Raw genomic sequence first — 20334 nt, 5'->3', positions numbered from 1 at the left:
GGGTGGGAGCGGGGCAGGAGGTCTGTTATTAGCATAATGCATGCAAATAGCTGGAGCGGCCACCGTGATTGGAGAGGAGCCTGGCGACCCCTCCCCCTGCGCAGAGTAACTTCAGCGTCCCCGAAGGCCACCTCTCTGGCCTGGGCCAGAGGCCGAAGCGGGGTCTGCTGCGCAAGAGGCGGCAACTTTGGCTTATACTGACTCAGTCCAGCGCCCCCTCTTTATCCCACTTAAAAATGGAGAAATGGCCTCCGGGAGGAAGATGTGAAGCAGAACGCTCTATCTCTCCCGATCTTCACTCAAAAGCAGCCGCAGGAGCTCTTGCTGTCTCGCTCTGGTGCAGCGTTTTTCCCTCCTCCCTCACTTTCCCACATGCCCGGAGGCAAAGTGTCTGGCGGACGTCTGAGGTACATTTCCCCACTTCCCTTCTCTTCCCAATGCCGCCCGCAGATTCTCCAACGAGGGGAAGTTTTCTCTCCCCTCCCCCAGTTTCCTTGTCTTGACGGCAGAGTCTCCTCCCAGCTCTGTATTCCTAGTCTGTACTAGGATGCTAATGTGTTTTCCTGATTCCCTGGTTTGCGGGATTGTAAAAGGGAGTGTTGAAGTATACGCATTTCTCAGGATTTAGGAAAGGAATGAAGAATGAAGTCAGTTTTTCCTCTTACCTGACTCTCCTCATGCTGTTCCCGCTGGAACAAATTACAGGGTCTCTAATGGGATTTTGGAAAGTTGGTAACAAGTAGCATTTGACATCTAATTGACTTTGGGGAAAACAGAAATCCCACCTCTTATTCCAAAGAGTTCCTTCTTATCTCCCTATAAAAAAAAAAAAACATATTTTTCCTATTCTCCTTGATCAAGCTAACCTGAGGTCGTTGCTTGTTGTAACGTTGTTGACTGTAATCAACAAAATACTTACACTTAGTTGGTCTTTCACACGTGTAAACGGATATTGCTTGGTATGAAGCAAGGTAAGGAAATAACAGCATTAGAGGAAGAAAGAGACTAACATTGGAGGAAAACTCAATGAATTTTGCTATAAAGTGAAAACCATAATTCATTTATATTACACAGTGGTTCTGAAAGGATGGTCCTAGACCAATAACATCAGCATCACCTGAGAACTTAGCCAACATTTAAATTCTAGGTTCCTACCACAGATCTGAATCAGAAATGCTAGCTACTACCACTACTGGAAAAAAAAAAAAAAACAGCAATGTGTTTTAACAAGCCCTCCAAATGATTTTGATATATACTACTAAACTTTGAGAACCACTGGTATAATACTTTCCAAAATATTTTCAAATACTTTTTTGAACCTCATAACCCTGCGACGTGAGGAATTACTGTTCCTCTTTTAAATATAAATAAAATTTTAAGTAAATTTTAAAGAGATAAATTTCAAGTCACATTTAATTGTGATTAAACATGTTTCCAATAATGACCCAAATAATGGGAACAAATGTTTTAATGTACCAACTCTTTCCGTAACCTCTAACTATTCCTTAGTCTCCTCTGCAGGCTTTTCCTGTCATTTCTCTGAAAGTTGGTGCTCCCTGGGCCTCTGTCTATTCCATCTTCTCTTCTCTGTATACTCTCTCCAGTAGAGTTCCCAGTGGCCATCATTACACTGATGAGTCATAAATTCATATCGAAAGCCCAAACCTCTCTCCTGAACCTTAGATCCATGTAGCCAGTTGCCTCTTTGCCATCTCCATTTGGATGTCTCACTCTTTAACCTGCAGCTTACCTCCAAACTCTACTCTGCTTTCTCTGTTTCCCATCTCAGCCAATGGAGTTGCCATCCATCCAGTCTCCCCAAGCCAAAATACCCAGTAGCCGGCCCTGACTTCTCCCTTGCCCTCCTCTCCTCATCTATTTAGAGTCCTTCAATACTTCCGGTTGTCCTTAGGACAAAGATCTTACATCTTTCAACCCCCACAACAAACCCCCTTGTCTACCATCTCAACAGCCTCATTGCTCATTCTTCCTCTCAGACTCTCCACATCAACTTCTCTGAAGTGTGGAAACAATGGGAATAAAGAGCTTTTTCTTTTGGACAACACACTGCTCTTAAAATTTCATTAGAAAAGCCATTTTCTGTCTTGACTGATGCCTACAGTAGGTTACACATTTAATTTGGATGATGCAATGTTCTTATAGCATGCTTTGTGTAAATTGGCCATGAGAAGGTACATTAACAACTCTTGCAAGCCCTCAGCACTATTAGATCTTAGTAGAGAGATAGAGTTGGAATTTTGTGGCTTTGAGATCTTTATCCAAAGGATTAGATTTGCTTTATGTCTTTGGTGGGCACAATACCTCAGAAATATACCAGCCATTAGTGCTAAGATTTCAAAACCCAGTAGATTCTCTGCATTAAGCAAAGAGAACGTGTGGATCAACAAAGCTCTGAGGGTTTGAACGCATGTTGTTCTGTATATTCATCAAAGCACAGTTGTTATTTTGGTTCCAATGTGGAGGCTTCAAAAAAGTAAAAATAGCACTAAAAATGCTGTAGTCCAGCTGACTCCAATTTGCCTGACTAATATCAATAGTTATTAATAGTAAAATGCAAACAGCGGGCTATAGGACAGGTATGCAGTGGGAAGAATAATGGACACCCAAACATGTCCATGTCCTAATCTCCAAAACAGTGAATGTGCTACCTTGCATGCAAAAACAGATTGGCAGATATGATTCAGTTAAAGATCTTGAGGTGGGGAGATTTTCTTCAATTATGTGGGTGGGCCCAGTGTAGCACAAGGGTCCTTCTAAGGGGAAGGCAGGGTCTCAGAGTGAGAGGCAATGTAACAATAAAAGCAGAGGTGAGAGTGATGTGAATACTGGCATAGAAGATGGAAGGGGGTCACAAATCAAGGAATATAAGCAACTTCCAGAAGCTGCAAAAGATAAGGAACAAGTTCTCCCCTAGATCCTACAGAAAGAACACAGCCCTGCCAACACCTTGATTTTAAGACCTCTGGCTATCAGAACTATAATTAATAAGTTTGTGTTGTTTTAAACCACTAATTTGTGATAATTTGTTACAAGAGCAAAGGAAACCAATATCATCACGATCACAAGAAATCAATGTTCATCTGCTACAGCATCATAAGTGATATTGGAACCACCATAATGCCCTACAACTCAAGCAGACCCTGTAGTAACAAAGCGCTGTCTGTCAAATGTTTATACATTTCTATTTCATTGACATGCCCACTGGGAAAGGATCAGAGAGATATGCCCTCTCTCATGTCATATAAAATTAAGATGCCCTTTATGAAGACATATTAAACTGAATAAAATAAGTTGTTTCTTTGATGCCTCCCATTAATGCAACTCAAAAACAATAAATCATCCAAGCTGTATAGTCACTTTCATCTCTCCTCCCTACTAATGCTAGCCTAGCCAGAATCCTGACCCAGGACTCAGCATTGCTACTGTTTTCTGCTTTGTTTTTGAGAGTGCGTCTCACTCTGTTGCCCAGGCTGGAGCCCAGTGGCATGATCATGGCTCACTCCAGCCTCCTGAGCCCAGACCACCTGGGCTCAAATGATCCTCCCACCTCAGCCTCCTGAGCAGCTGGGACCACAGGTAATCACCAGGCTAATTTTTTATTTTTTGTAGAGATGGGGTCTCTCTGTGTTGTCCAGGCTGTCCTCAAACTCCGGGGCTCAAGTGATCCTCCTGCCTTGGCTTCCAAAAGTGCTGGGATTACAGGCATGAGCCACCGCACCCGGCCCACTGCTAGTACTATTGTTACCAATCTCCATGACAGAAAAAAATGAAATAAAGATTAATGACAGAGAGGCATATCAGGAAGTTAAAGTAAGAAAGAAAGCACCTGGAGAAAGAGCAAGAAAAGATAAAGGGGAAAACTGAGACAGAAGAAAGGAGCTTTTTAAGTGGGTAAAAGTGTTTTTTAAAAAGAAAAAGACATAATCCACTCCTGTATACCTCTAGGAGGCTAATCTTTAAAGGACATAAAGCATAGAAGTGAGAAACTAACATATACTAAAATTTCTGATGGTTTATGTGTATTTAGAAAGATTATCTGCCCAAAGTAAATAGCTGAGATAATCATGGTATGCTCTTTTTAGATATTAACTACATTGCAAAAAAAAATTTAGTTTTATTAGAAAATATATTTTAGCATCATTGGTTTTTGAGGCTAAGGTTTTTATAATCACAGTTTTCACCTAAGTTCACCAACAAAGCTATCAAGCAGAAGCGAATGTATGAAAAGATTTGTGGCCTTTTTTTTTTTTTTTTTTTTTTTTTTTTCTGGACACTGAGTTTCACTCTTGTTGCCCAGGCTGGAGTGCAATGGCACGATCTCGGCTCACTGCAAGCTCTGTCCCCCCGGGTTCAAGTAATTCTCCTGCCTCAGTAGCTGGGATTACAGGCATGCACTACCACACCCGGCTAATATTGTATTTTTAGTAGAGACGGGGTTTCTCCATGTGGGTCAGGCTGGTCTCAGACTCCCGACCTCAGGGGATCCGCCTGCCTCAGCCTCCCAAAGTGCTGGGATTACAGGCGTGAGCCACCACACCCGGCCTGTGGCCGTCTTTATATACCCACAACCACCCGTTGCGTCCACTCAGTACCTTAATAAAGAAAATGGGAGAATACATTGTGTACAGTATTAAGCATGTTATTTTATATTCTTCAGATGAGAATGTGAGCTCATGGAAACATCTTTTAAGAAGACAAAGTTTCCTAAAGGGAATGGAGTAGGCAGCAAAGAGTTAAGTGAACCGAAACTTAAAAGATGCAGTTCTCCCACAGCCAGGCAAATTTCAATAAATCATAAACAAATTATAAATATCTTTAGGAGCAGAAGAGCAGAAAAGAAGGATTTAGCTCTTAGTGACAGGCTGAAAAATTCTTTTTCAAACAGATCAAGGAACTGATCCCATTTATACAAGCCTGGTTAAGCAAGGGGCTTACAGCTGTATGAATGCAATAATCTGGATAATACAAGCCCTCCAAAATATCAATCCTCTATGCAGAGTCAGTTTTATGTTTGCTGTTTGTTCTTGTTTTGTTTTATTTGGAAGGAGGAGGTAATTTTTTTCCTCAAATCTTAAATAACAAGGTAATAGCCCCACTTAATGGGTTCTTCCCCAAAAGTCACCAATTATATTGCTAACTCAAACAAGAGGCAACTTTTCATTGAACTTCCAAATCAACTTTTTCTTATAATGCTACATACACTGAACATGTTCATATCATTGAGTCAGCTCATGATTAAGAACACAGAACCCAAGGCCAGTCTGCCTGCATTCATTATCCAGCTCTGCCATTTAATAGCTATGGGACATTGGTAAATTACTTCACTTTTCTGTGCCTCATTTTTCTGGGCCATCTATAAAAGAAGAATGATAATACTTAACCATTAGGATCTTTTGCTGGAATGGTTTGTGAAGGCATTACAATGCCTGGTAGATATTAAGTGCAATATACATTTACCTCTTGTTGTTGCTATTATTATTATTACTTTAAAAGTGTCCGTTTATTGACCCATCGACACTGAAAAGCAAGAACAATCCATACGATTATGCTCTGGGGCAACGGTATATCCTAATCATGATTTTAGTCCTATTTCAGTTTACAAGTATAAAACAGCGTCAGGGCAACATTTCAGCTACTGGATAATTTGGAAAAGTCCCTACAACAGGCAACCATTAATGTATTTGATATCATTTTAGGTTAGTTTTGCCTGTTTTAGAGCTTCATATAAATAGAAGCATACAGTATATATTTTTGTTATTTGTTTTTGGTGGGTGTTTTGGGGTTTTTTTGTTTTATTTGACACAGGGTCTCACTCTGTCTCCCAGGCTGGAGTGCAGTGGCATCATCACAGCTCACCGTAGCCTTAAACTCCTGGGTTCATGTGATCCTCCCACCTCAGCCTCCTGAGTAGTAGTTAGAACTACAGGCAGATGCCACCATGCCCAGCAATTTTTTTTTTTTTAGAGATGGGGTCTCACTATGTTGCCCAGGCTGGTATTAAACTCCTGGGCTCAAGTGATCCTCCCACCTCAGCTTCTCAAATTTTTGGCATTACAGATATGAGCCACTCTGCCCAGTCATAGATATTCTTATGTGCCTAGCATCTTTTGCTCAACATGTTTTTGAGATTTGTCTATAGTGTTATATTTTGTTCATTTTTATTATGATGTAATATTCCACTGTTAGAATACACCATGACTTGTTCATCTGTTCACTTGGTCCATTTTTTTGCTGTATAAATAAAGCTGCTATGAACACTTATAAACAACTTTTTATTTTGTGTATTTCAAAAACAAAGAGAACAATTTCATTTCACTTAGAGATGATGATTAACTAAGATACTTTTTATAAAGAACAGAAAAGAGAATGTGGTTCTATCAGACAGTAAAATATATTATAAAGATATAGTAATTAAGCCAGTTTAGCATTGCTTCAGGGACAGAAATTAAACCAAAGAAGTAGAATAAAGACCCACATATATATAGGTACTGAAAATGAAAATGAAATAACACTGCAGAGGGGTAAGGAAAAGGTGAACTTTTCAATCAATTTTGCTATATATTCAGACAGAAAAAATTAAATTTTTCTGCATAGAATTCACAAAAATTAAAGGGAGATGGTTTATAAACCTAAATATAAAAGGTGATAATATGAGGGATCTTCAAAAAGTTCATGGAAGATGCATGTTATGAAAAAACTATGCATGGATTTCAAAATGTTTTGCACCAAAATAAACTCATACTAATTTGTTAGACCATATCTTAATAGGATCTAGTTTGAGGTATTAAGGATAAAACATCAGTTTGAAAAAAAGTCCCCATCAGAACAACAGGAGTTCTCCTAAAATTGAAGCAAGAAAAGATACCAAATTTATGGAATTTATGGTGAAGCTAGGTGGCACAATGGTGAAATCACTGATGTTTTACAAAAAGCTTAAGGAGACAGTGTCCACAAAGAAATCACCAATTTGCAAATGGGTAACTCATTTTTAGAAGGGACAAGATGACTTTGAAGATAAAGCTCCAGTTTATCATCACAGTTTACATTCACAAATTGATGTATTTGTGAGTGTAAACCAAAAATTCTAAGCTCCCCCATCCAATTGCATGGACCCCTCCTCTCAGCCAAGGGCATTCTAAGGTAAACCTGAAACAGTAGTTCAGGCTATGATGGGAATGGGTGGTCGGACATGCCTCATTATACCTTTCTCCCATTAAAATTCAGGCACAGCTGACCAGCATTAACATTAAAATGAGACCGTAAGACTGATAGAACAGTCTTTTTATAGCAAGAAGATACCAACGTGACAGATAGCAAGGGCTGTTAGAAACCAAAGTATTTTACCCCAAAATATGTTTCTTTGCCATATCTTGAAATAGCCCTGCAAAGTTGTCTCGTGGGGAAAATCTACATTTTGTAGGGAATCCCCTTCCCTTTTCAGGCATTTTTCCTGATCCAGGAGAGAATCAACTGGGAGTCTGGCACTTTTTTAAGTCTGAAAAGAAACATTTGCAACCTGTTCTCTCTAAAGCCTATTCCCTGGAGACTTCATCTGCATAATGGAAACCTTGGTCATCACAACCCCTTATCTTAGCCCAGACATTCCTTTCTATTGATTCTAGGTCTTTAGACAGTAATTCAACTCTTTCACCCAATTGGCAGTCAGAAAATCGTTGAATTCACCTATGACCTGGAAGCACCTGCTTTGAGTTGTCTCACCTTTTCAGACCAAACCAATGTACATCTTACATGTACTGATTGATGTCTTATGTCTCCCTAAAGTATGTAAATCTAAGCTATAGCCTGACCATCTCAGGCGCATGTTCCCAGGACTCCTTGGGACTGTGCCCCACGCTATTAGTCACTCATATTTGGTGCAGAATAAAACTCTTCATATATTTTACAGAGTTTTACTCTTTTCGTTGACATGAGAAAAAAAATAATTGTGTTCATCCCCTAATTGGAAAGGACCAACAATTAAGAACAGAGACAATAGCCAACATCATAGACATTGCGATTGGTTTGGCTTACACAATCTGACTGTAAAATTAAAGTTGAGAAAACTTTCCACTCAGTGAGTGCCAAAACCATTGCACCCAGATTAACTGCCAACAATAGTAAAGCTTTCAATGAAAATGTTAAACAAGTGGGATCAAGATCCCGAAGCATTTCTTTGAAGAACTGTAACAGGGATGAAACATGGCTTTACCAGTATGCTCCTGAAGACAAAGCACAATCGAAGCAATGGCTACCAAGAGGTGGACATGGTCCAGTCAAAGCAAAAGCAGCCCAGTCAAAAGCAAAGGTCATGGCAACAAATTTTGGGGATGCTCAAGGCATTTTGCTTGTTGACTTTCTAGAGGGTCAAAGAATTATAATATCTACTTATTATGAGAATGTTTTGAGAAACTTAGCCAAAGCTTTAGCAGAAAGATGCCCAGAAATTGGGTAGAGTTTCTACAGTCCTGATTTGTCTCCTTCTGACTTCTCTTTGTTTCCTAATGTTAAAAAAATCTTTAAAGGACATTCATTTTTCTTTAGGTAATAATGTTAAAAAAGACTGCATTAACATTGTTAAATTCCCAAGACCCTCAGTTCTTTAGGAATGCACTAAATAAAGGTTGGGATGATTGATGACAAAAGTGCCTAGAACTTGATGGAGCTTAATTTGAGAAATAAAGTTTATATTTTTTATTTTTACCTTTTAATTCCATTTTTCCATGAACTTTTTGAAGATCTCTTGCATAAAGCATTTAAAAGATAATAAAGGAGAATGTAATCATGACCTTGGATTGAGGCAGGGTTTTCTAAATAATACACATAAAGAGCTAGCCACAGAGGAAATGATTGATAAATTGGAATATATTAAATCAAGATCTTCTGTTTATTAAAATGATTGAAATACAAGACACAGAATGAGAAAAGATATTTGCAAAATATAGAAATGAAAAAAGACTGTTATCTAGAATGTATAAGAATTCTTGCAAATCAGTACAAAAAAGCACCAACCTAATAAAAAAAATTAGCAGAAGCTTAAATAAGCACTTTTACAAATGAAAAACAAAAAACAGCCAATAAACATTTTTAACTTTTAAGTTCGTACATGTGCAGGTTTGTTACATAGGTAAACTTATAGGAGTTTGCTGTAAAGATTATTTCATCACCCAGGTATTAAGCCTAATATCCATTAGTATTTCTCCAAATCCTCTCCTTCATCCCACCCTTCACCCTCTAGTAGGCCTCAATGTGTGTTGTTCCCCACTATGTGTCCTGTACTCTCATGATTTAGCTCCCAGTTATGAGTGTGAACAGGCAGCATTTGATTTTTTGTTCCCATATTAGTTTACTAAGGTTAAGCATCCAACTCCATCCATGTCCCTGCAAAGGACATGATCTCACCTTTTTTTAATGGCTGAATAGTATTCCATGGTGTATTTGTATCATGTTTTCTTTATCCAGTCTATCACTGATGGGCATTTAGGTTGATTCCATGTCTTTGCTATTGTGAACAGTGCTGCAATTAACATACACATGTTTTTTATAATAGAACAATTTATATTTCTGTAGCTATATACCCAGTAATGGGATTACTGGGTCAAATGGTATTTCTGTCTTTAGGTATTTGAGGAATCACCACACTGTCTCCCACAATGGTTGAACTAATTTACACTCCCAACAACAGTGTATTAATGTTCCTTTTTCTTCACAGCCTTGGCTGTGATAGCCACAGAAGATAGACAAATTTCTAGGCAGACAGGATGGTTCCTTGGTGAAACTCGACCTTCAAGCCAGACAGTCTAAAGCCTGAAAACTGAGCTACTAATTCAGGATAGAATCCACAGATCTGAGTGAGAACTTCCATCCCCGCCTTATCCACTTTCTCTATATATAGGTTCTTACTGAATGATGCCTTTTAACCAATTGAATGGTGTCTTTTCCAAGCCCACCCATAAACCAATCAGCACATGTTCCCCCATTCTAAGCCCATAAAAACCCTGGACTCAGCCTCACTGATGGCAGTCTACTTTTGGGTCCCCTCTTGCTGCTGAGAGCTTTCTTTCTGTCACTCAGTAAAATTCAACTCTGCCTTACTCACTCTCCAATGTCCATGTACCTCATTCCTCTTGGTCATGAGACAAGAACTCGGAACTCACCAAACTGCAGGAGTGAAAGAGCAGTAACACTCCCTCCCACTCACTGAACTATGGGAGTAAAGAAGTTGCTTGGCACCACTCTCTCCCTCTTGCTGAACTACAGGAGTGAAGAAGCCACTGGGAGTTGCTCCCTCTCACTCACCGAACTACGGGAGTAAAGAAGCTGCAACCCTTCTGGAGGCTCATCCAGGTCTTCAGAAGGGTAAGATCAGACCTGTGACCCTTTACTTTCGTTTCTGAGGGTTTTCATCCTCACATTTTTTTTTGAAAACAGATAAAACACCAAGTCTCTGTCAGACAGTTAAGGGTGAATAGAGCAACTGCCAATCTACAAGACTCAGAGGACAGGCTTGCTCAGGAGGACATTGTCAGTCCCCCTTCATCCTCGAGTGTTGGGAATGTTGGCCTTGTTCCACTCCACTTTCCTTTCATGGAAGTCTAGCCATCACATGGGATTGGAAAAAGGTCCTGGGACAACGGAAGGTATCTAGCCAAGGCACACCTTGGTGTTACCTGAAGGCTCCTGGATCAGCTCCAATCCCCCACAGCCCATTCAGGTGCTGGGCCATGGCTTTGAGTCCTTCCTATCTCATTTTCTTTCTTTCAAAAGTGTCCTGACTGCTATCCCCTTTATAGATAATGTTACAGGTGTTTTTGCAACCAAAAGAGATACTATTACTGGATAGAATGAGTACTGGCTTAGTCATCAGGAGTGTAATCCAGAACAATGTTGCTTCTGTCTATTCTTAGAAATAGACGGATGTAACAATTAAAATAGTTTTCTTTCCCCTGTTGAAGAAACTCATTACCACAGAACAAGAGGCTATTTCACCCAGGTACCTTCCCTCCTCTGCATTTAAATTGTTTTTTGCCATCCTGTCAAGAGTCAACATAATTCTGCGAATACAAGGAGCTTTTCTATGCAAGGAATCAATGTTTTCCTTTTGGAAGGCATCTTATTAGACCAGGTCCCCAATTCCCAGGATTCCTTTTCTTTCCTTTGTTTGAGGAGGATCTGGTTCCACAGCTTCACCTTAGCATTACTCCATTGTATTTTCCAAGCTTCGATTTGAAGCCCTATAAAGAAAACTAGATTTGAGGGACCAAGAGGCAGTCAACAGCAGAAGACTAGGGCACAGCACAGTGCCTATCCCTGCCAATTAGGTCTTCCCACTTCGTGGGTAGAGGTCATGTTCACATCCATGGTGTAAACGCCATGAGCCCATCCATGGCATCAGTACTAGGTATTGAGATCTATTGGTCACCTGCAGGCTTACAAACCCCAGAATCCCAAAGATGTACCTGTTAACTGCAACAAATGTGGCAAACCAGGGATGTTAAAAAGGACTTCCCAGGCAGCATGAGGAAGCCACCTTGACCCTGTCCAATCTACAGTGGGGACCACTGGAGGGTAGACTGTCCCCAGAGATGCAGGTCACCAGATCCAAAGCCAGTCTCACAAGTGGTCCAGCAGGACTGATGGGTCCCAGGGCTCCTCTCCCTGGCTCTGACAGCTCAGACTTCCATTACCATCCAGGAGCCCTGAATGATTCTGGAGGTCGAAGGGAGGAAGGTGAACTTCTTCCTGGATAACAGAGCAGCCATTTCTAGTCTCCTCTGCAATCCAGACCTCCCTTCTTCCCTTAGCATGACTATGAGGGATGTCTCAGGAAAGCTTTTAACCTGATAATTTTCCCAACCCCTTAGTTGTAGTTGGGGTGAAGTCGTGTTTACTCATGTCTTTTTAATCATGCCTGAAAGCCCAACTTCTCTGTGAGGCAGGGATATTTTAGCTCGTATGTGAACCACTATCCTATGGCTCCAGGACAGACTCCTTGCCTCTCCCTGGTGGAGACTGATATCAATCCAGAAATTTGGGTAACTCAAGGGAAAACTGACTGAGCCACAACCACCATACTGATCTGGATCCACCTTAAGGATCTCACCTCCTTCCCTAACCAGAGAAAATATGCCCTAAAACTAGAAGCTAGGAAAGGGCTGGAAGCCATCATTGATAACTTGAGGATGCAGGGCCTCCTCAAACCCTGCAACAGCCCTTATAGTGCCCCAATATTGGGAGTACAGAAACCCAATGGGGAATGGAGACTGGTCCAGGACTTCTGCTACATTAATGGCTGTGTTTCCAGTTCATCCAGTGTTTCCCAATCCCTATACCTTCATAACTCAAATACCTGAGGGAACTATGGCTCACAGTCCTGGACCTAACGGACATATTTTTCTGCATACCACTATATCCCGACTCCCAGTATTTGTTTGCATTCAAGGGTCTCTCCAACTAGACCACCCAGTTAACCTGGATGGTGCTACTCCAAGGATTCTGGGATAGTCCTCACCCATTTGGGCAGGCATTCTCAAAAGATCTCTCTGGGTTCTTTCATCCTCAGGTTAAAGTTTTACAAAATGTAAATGACATTCCCCTTTGTGCCCCAACTGAGGAAATCTCTCAGGAAGACACTAAGGCTCTTCTTAATTTCCTAGCTAACAGAGTCTCAAAATCTAAGGCTCAGCTCTATCAGACTTCAGTGAAGTACTTAGGTCTAGACTTGTCAGAGGGGACCAGGGCACTGGGTGAAGAAAGGATTAAGCCTTTCTCTTGCTTTCCCTTCCCCCAAACCCTCAAACAACTAAAGGGATTCTTGGGCATGACAGGATTCTGCAGATTATGGATACCTGGGTAGGATGAGATAGCTCATCCCTTATATCACCTAATAAAAGAAACTCAGGCAGCTAAGACTCCCTCCTGAATTTGTGAACCAGAGGCCAGAAGGGCCTTTGACCAGTTGAAATAAGCCTTGCTTGGGGCACCAGCCCTTAGTCTTCCCATAGGGAAGTTGTTTGATCTTTATGTATCAAAAAGGAAGGGAATGGCCCTGGGAGTTCTAACCCAGGCCTGAGGTCCAGCCCAGCAGCCTGTAAGCTACCTAAGCAAGGAGCTTGATTTGGTAGCTAAAGGATGGCCAGCCTGCCTCCAGGCAGTTGCAGTGGTAGCTTTGCTAGTGCCAGAGTCCACTAAATTAACCATGAAGAACAACAACATAATGTGGCAGGACTGCTGTCTTCTAAAGGGAGTCTCTAGCTAACAGACAACTGCCTCCTCAAATATCAGGCTCTGCTACTGGAGGGATCTACAGTTCAGTTAAGAACCTGTCCTGGCTAACACAGTGAAACCCCCATCTCTACTAAAAATACAAAAAATTAGCCAGGCGTGGTGGCGGGCACCTGTAGTCCCAGCTACTCATGAGGCTGAGGCAGGACAATGGCGTGAACCCAGGAGGTGGAGATTGCAGTGAGCCGAGATTGTGCCACTGCACTCCAGCCTGGGTGACAGGGCGAGACTCCATCTCAAAAAAAAAAAAAAAAGAACCTGTCCCTGTCTAAACCCAGCCACATTCCTCCCAGAGGAACCTGAGGAGACTGAACATGACTGCAAACAGATAGCAGAGAAAAACCTAAGCAGCCAGAGAGGACCTCAAGGAAATCTCCTTAGAGAACCCAGACTGGATTCTCTTTATGGATGGAAGTTCTTTTGTAGAACAAGGGATCCATGAAGCAGGGTATGCAGTAGTCACCCTGAATGACACTACTGAGAGTGCACCTCTCTTCGGGCACAGTTTCTCAACTAGCTGAGCTTGAGGGTGCTTGAATTAAGCAGAAGGAAAGCAGTTGGCATTTATACTGATTATAAGCATGCTTTCCTAGTCCTTCATGCCCATCCCACTATCTGCAAAGAGAGACTTCCTCACAGCTAATGGGTCTGCCATTAAATACTGTCAATAAATTAATAGACTATTATCCTCAGTTTTCCTTCCATGGGAAGTGACAGTAATACATTGTAAAAGCCCCCATAGGGAATGGATGAGATAGCTGAGGGAAATAAACTGGCAGACCAAGCAATTAAATCGGCAATGAGAGGGCCCCAGATTTCTGATCCACTTGAAGCCCCTCTGATATAGGAGGGCTCCGTAACAGAAATAAAAACCTCAATATTCTCCTGCAGAAATAGAATGGGCCACCTCTTGGGGATACACCTTTTAGCCCTTAGAGTGGCTATAATGAGGTTGGCAAACTTCATCTACCAGCTTCCAGCCAATGGAAAGTTCTTAAAATTCTTCACCAAGCCTTCCACCTAGGAAAGGATAAAACCTATTAATTGGCCCAAAGGTTGTTCTCAGGTAAAAATCTGCTAAAAAATGACCAAACAGCTCATTAATGCTTGTGAGACTTGCCTTAAAAATAATCCCCTCAATCAACGGCTTCTCCCTGCAAGAACCCAAAGAGTGTGAGGCTACCCAGGAAAAGACTAGCATATAGATTTCACCCATATGCCAAAGATAAGGGGCATCCAATACCTCCTGATTTGAGTAGATGTCTTCACTAACTGGGTAGAAGCATTTCCATGTTGAACAGAGAAAGCCAATGAGGTGATAAAAGTACTAATTAATGAGACAGTTCCTCACTTTGGATGCCCTAAGTACCTCCAGAGCGATAATGGCCCCTCATTCAAGGAAGCTATCACCGAGGGGGTCTCAAAGGCATTAGGCATACAATACCATCTTCATCGTGCTTGGAGACTACAATCCTCGGGAAAGGTAGAAAAGACAAATGATATTATCAAAAGGCACCTCAGAAAACTGTCTCAGGAGACTCATCTCCCCTGGATTACTCTTCTTCCTATGACCCTACTATGTGTTAAAAACACCCCTTTGAAGTCCCTTGAAAATGATGGATGGACAGCCTTTTCTCACCAATGATTTCTTGCTAGACCAAGAAACCTCTTATTTGATTAAACATGTAACTTCTTTGGCCCATTTCCAACAGGAACTGAAACAACTTGGAGGCCCAATCCCATGAACTAGGGGGCCACCTTTATTCAACCCAGGGGACCTAGTACTGGTAAAGGCTCTTCCTTCTCTTTCTCCCTCTCTAGGCCTGGATTTGGAGGGAACTTAGACTGCACTTCTTTCTACTCTTTCAGCAGTAAAGGTCACTTGAATAGATTCTTTGATTCATATACTGAAGTAAAGGCCTGAGGAACTGACAGAATTACTTCTGTTGACCCAGAACAGCACCCAAAGTACCAATGTGAAGAGAGACCTCGAGCTGAAGATCATAAAAGATAAGTGTCAATAATTAACCTTCCATGGATATCCTCTTTATAGTCTTGCTTATACTTGCTGTTCTTGCCTTTGTTCTGTTCCTCACCATAAAGCATATTTGCCAAGGACCTCTTAATTCTGAACACCCATGAGATTATCTACTCTCCTAAACTGCTATCTCTTCTAAAATGTAACTGCCCTTCCCTATATAAGATTTTATTTATTTCACAAGAGTGAAACAGCTCTGGTCACAACGTTGTTTTCAAACTGGCTAGTTTATTTTACTTCTTATTTCTGTTATCTCTCGCACTGGCGTGGATTTTTCCCTTTTAGCTCCTCTTTGTATAATCTCGTAATTGGTCCATGAATACTTAACCTCCTTGTAAAATTTGTTTCTTCTCACCTAGAGGTCATCGAACAATAGATGGTCATGCAAATGGAGCCTTGAATGACAGCCTCCTTTATACCAGGGACCCTTAAATAGGCCTCTGAGAGAGATCTGACTGCCATTTTCCCAAAACAATACCCCTTGTCAGCATGAAGCAGGTACAGTAGTCATTATCCCTATCCTAATGGCAGCTAGATATACCTCTTCAGAGGGGGAATTGATAGGGACAGGAGACAGACAAATTCCTGGGCAGACAGGGACAGGTCCCTGGTGAAACTTGACCTTCAAGCCAACGACAGTCTAACGCCTAAAAACCAAGCTACCAGTTTTGGATAGAATCCATGGACCTGAGTGAGAACTTCCATCCCCATTGTACCCACACTCTCTCTGAGTTCTTTCTGAATGATGCCTTTTCCAAGCCCACTCTTAAGCAATAAGCATATATACCCCCATTTCTAACCCAATAAAAACCCTGGACTCAGCCTCACAGATGGCAACCCACTTTCAGGTTCTCTTTGCTGCTGAGAACTAACTTTCTGTCGCTCAATAAAATTCTACTCTGTCTTATTCACTTTGCAGTGTCTCTGTACCTCATTCCACTTGGTCATGAGACAAGAACCTGGAACCTGCCAAACTGCGGGAGTGAAAGAGCCATAACACTCCCTCCTCCTCACTAAACTACAGGAATGAAGAAGCCACTGGGCATCACTCCCTCCTGCTCACTGAACTGTGGGAGTAAAGAAGCTGCAACATCAGCATCTGTTATTTTTTGACTTTTTAATAATAGCCATTCTGACTGGTGTGAGATGCTATCTCATTGTGGTTTTGATTTGCATTTCTCTAATGATCAGTGATGTTGAGATTTTTTTCATATGATTGTTGTCACATAGATGTCTTCTTTTGAAAAGTACCTATTCATGTCCTTTGCCCACTTTTTAATGAGGTTGTTTGGACAATAAACATTCTTAAATGTGCTCAACCCTATAAGAAAAAATGCACATTGAAACACCATATGATACCACTGTTCACCTATCACAATGGTTAAAATGAAAGAGATAAACAATAAAAAATTTAAACAAGAATGTAGAGCAACTGGAACTCACACACTGCTGGTTGTAATGTAAATTTGCACAAGTACTTCAGAAAACTGTCACTATCTGTAAAATTGAACACACGTGAACACTTTATGGAAGGACCTTGAAGAGAGTAATAGAAAAAGTCTGAAAGCCTAGAAAACTGTGTTAGTAGATGCCTGTATTAGTCCACTTTAAAACTGCTATAAAGAACTACCTGAGACTGGGTAATTTATAAAAAAAAAAAAAAAAAAAAAAAAAAAGAGGTTTAATTGACTCACAGTTCTGTGTGGCTGGGGACACCTCAGGAAACTTACAATCATGGCAGAAGGCAAAGGGGGAGCAAGGCACATCTTACACAGCAGCAGGAGAGAGGAAGTGCCACACTTTAAAACCATCAGATCTCATGATAACTCACTTACTATCATGAGAACAGCATGGGGAAAACCGCTGCCATGATTCAGTCACCTCCCACCAGGTCCCTCCCTAATATGTGGGGATTACAGTTCAAGATGAGATTTGAGTGGGAACACAGAGCCAAACCATATCATACTACCCCTGGACCCTCCCAAATCTTATTTTCTTCTCACATTTCAAAACACAATCATGTCTTCCCAATAGTCCCCCAGTGTCTTAACTCATTCCAGCATTAGCCTAAAAGTCCAAGTTCAAAGTCTCATCTGAGACAAGACAAGTCCCTTTCACCTATGAGCCCATAAAATAAAAGCAAGTTAGTTTCTTCCAAGATAAAATGAGGATACAGGCATTAGGTAAATGCTTCCATTCCAAATGGGAGGAATTGGCCAAAAAAAGGGGTTACAGGCCACATGCAAGTCCAAAACCCAACAGGGATGCCATTAAATCTTAAAATGCCAAAATAATTTTTTGCTCTATGCCTCACAACCAGGGCATGCTGATGCAAGAAGCGGGCTCACAAGGCCTTAGGCAGCTCTGCCCTTGTGGTTCTGCAGGGTACAGCCCCCTTGGCTGCTTTCACGGGCTGGCATTCAGTTCCTGCAGCTTTTCCAGATGTGCAGTGCAAGCTGTTGATAGATCTACCAGTCTGGGGTGTGGAGGATTCTCACAGCTCCACTAGGCAGTGCCCCAGTGGGGACTCAGTGTGGGGGCTTCAACCCCACATTTCCCCTCTGCATTGCCCTAGTAGAGGTTCTCCATGAGGGCTCTGCCCCTGCAGCAGACTTCTGCCTGGACATCCAGACATTTCCATACATCCTCTTAAATCTAGGCAGAGGTTCATAAAGCTCAACTCCTGTCTTCTGTGCACCTGTAGGCCCAACACTATGTGGAAGCCACCAAGGCTTCGGGCTTGCACCCTCTGAAGCAATGGCCTGAGCTGTACTTTGCCCCCTTTAGCCATGACTGGAGGTGGAGTGGTTGGGATACAGGGTGCCATGTCCTGAGGCTGCACAGAGCAACAGGGCCCTTGGCCTGGTCCATGAAATCATTTTTTCCTTCCTAGGTCCCCAGGCCTGTGATGGGAGGGGATGCTGTGAAGATCCCTGAAATGCCCTGGAGACATTTTTCCTATTTTCTTGGCTATTCACATTTGGCTCCTTGTTACTTATGCAAATGTATGCAGCCAGCTTGAATTTCTCCCCAGGTTTTTCTTTCTACTACATGGTCAGGCTACAAATTTTCCAAACTTTAATGTTCTACTTCCCTTTTAAGCATAAGTTCCAATTTCAGATCATTTCTTTGTGAATGCATATGACTGTACACTTTCAGAAAAAGCCAGGTCAACTCTTGAATGCTTTGCTGCTTAGAGATTTATTCTGCCAGATACCCTAAATTATCTCTCTCAAGTTCATAGCTCCATAGAGCTCTAGGGCAGGGGCCAAATGCTACCAGTCTCTTTGCTAAAGCATAGCAAATCCAACCTTTGCTCTAGTTCCTAATAAGTTCCTCATCTCCATCTGAGACTACCTCACCCTGAATTTCATTTCCATATCACTATCAGCATTTTGGACAAAACCATTCAAGCCTCTAGGAAGTTACAAACTTTCTCATATCTTTCTTTTTCTGAGCCCTCTAAGTTGTTCCAACCTCTGCCTCTTACCCAGTTCCAAAGTCACTTCCACATTTTCAGGCTATCTTTATAGCAGTATCCCACTCTTGGTACCAGTTTTCTGTATTAGTTTTCACACTGCTACAAAGAACTACCTGAGACTGGGTAATTTATAAAGAAAAGAGGTTTAATTGACTCACAGTTCTGTGTGGCTTGGGAGGCCTCAGGAAGCTTACAATTATGGCAGAAGGCAAAGGGGAAGGCAAGACACATCTTACATGGTGGCAGGAGAAAGAGAGAGGAGGAGGAAATGCCACACTTTTAAACCATCAGATCTCATGACAATTCACTCGCTGTCATGAGAACAGCATGGGGAAAACCACTCCCATGATCTAATCACCTCCCATCAAGTCACTCCCTAATACATAGGGATTACAATTCTAGATGAGATTTGGGTGGGGATACACAGCCACAACATATCAATGGCTAATTGCCTTACCAGAGACTTCAGATGACAGCTTAAAGGATAGTGAGGAAGTGTCATTGGAAACTATAATGAAAGAGATTTGTACTATGTAGAGTCTGATGCTACAACATTGTTGCCTGCAATAACATAAAGAGTATAAAAAATGTACTTAATGACTATGTGACCTACCTGAGTAGATTCCATTTAGAGTTTTGAAGATGCCAACAGATTTCTTCTGGTTGTGTATGGTAAAATATAAAAGAAGGTAGATAAGCTAATGACAGTTAAATCAAAGAAGCTAGGAATTGTAGGGATTAAAAATTCTCAGCCTCTCCAGATGATAACTGATACTAATATTAATAAATGACTATTGAAGAAAGTCGAATCAAGAGACTCACAGAAAAGCTGAGAGTATGATTATAAAAATCTTTTAAGACTTTAGAAATACCTCAGAACACTTAGTCAAACAATGGAGCTTCTTAAAAGTTTAAGGATGCTGTTCCTCAGTAGGCTCAGCAGAAACTCAAGGTAGAGTCAATGCCAATAATATTTATAGGAGACCAACAGATGTTTAAAGAAAATAATAATTTCAAAAACATCTACTTAGACTGAAATGAACAGAAACAGTAAAAAAGGAAAAGAGGCCTTTGGACCCCAAAATCTCTATAGGCAGGAAGCAGGCTGAGAAAATTGTAGAGCTGCAAACACAAGCTACCTTTTATAGAAAGGAAAAATACCTTAAAAGCAGGAAAAAGGAGCCAGAATGCAGAGCCAATAGCCACAAAAAAAATCATTCCTGGAAAGGAAGAGGCCTCAGTCTTAATCAAAGAACCTCAAACATTCCAAATTCTAGCTGAATTTCAGAAGTTCTGTGGATTGGTTATTCCTGTGGTCTTTTTTCTCCCACTTTTAAAGAGAAGTAACTATAGCATTTATCTTACGTCAGTCTCACTATCGTATGCTTGGTAGATGTGGGGCACACAACTTGTCTCTTTAGTTCACAGGTCCTCATACGCAGAGTAACTATACTTGAGGAGAGGAACTTGAGGTTCCTAATCAAGAAACCACATCTGAAGAGCTTCATTCACA

The 20334-nt window shown here is 41.3% G+C and overlaps 1 long non-coding RNA gene across 2 annotated transcripts; it reads left to right on the top strand.

Moving 5' to 3' along the window:
• The first annotated feature begins 43 nt into the window (after positions 1-43).
• On the top strand, positions 44-16912 carry LOC105486268 (uncharacterized). Of its 2 annotated transcripts, XR_011620547.1 has the most exons (4): positions 44-407; positions 10279-10377; positions 15172-15838; positions 16260-16912. It is a non-coding gene; the product is annotated as an uncharacterized lncRNA (long non-coding RNA). The 2 variants fall into 2 exon arrangements; XR_011620548.1 differs by lacking the exon at positions 10279-10377 and having other exon boundaries at positions 49-407; positions 16260-16911.
• Positions 16913-20334: the final 3422 nt, after the last annotated feature.

Source organism: Macaca nemestrina, chromosome 3 (assembly GCF_043159975.1).
Source record: "Macaca nemestrina isolate mMacNem1 chromosome 3, mMacNem.hap1, whole genome shotgun sequence".
In the NCBI taxonomy this organism is placed as follows: Eukaryota; Metazoa; Chordata; class Mammalia; order Primates; family Cercopithecidae; genus Macaca; species Macaca nemestrina.
The sequence above is the reverse complement of the archived record's forward strand: the minus strand, read 5'-3'. Positions and strand labels throughout refer to the sequence as shown.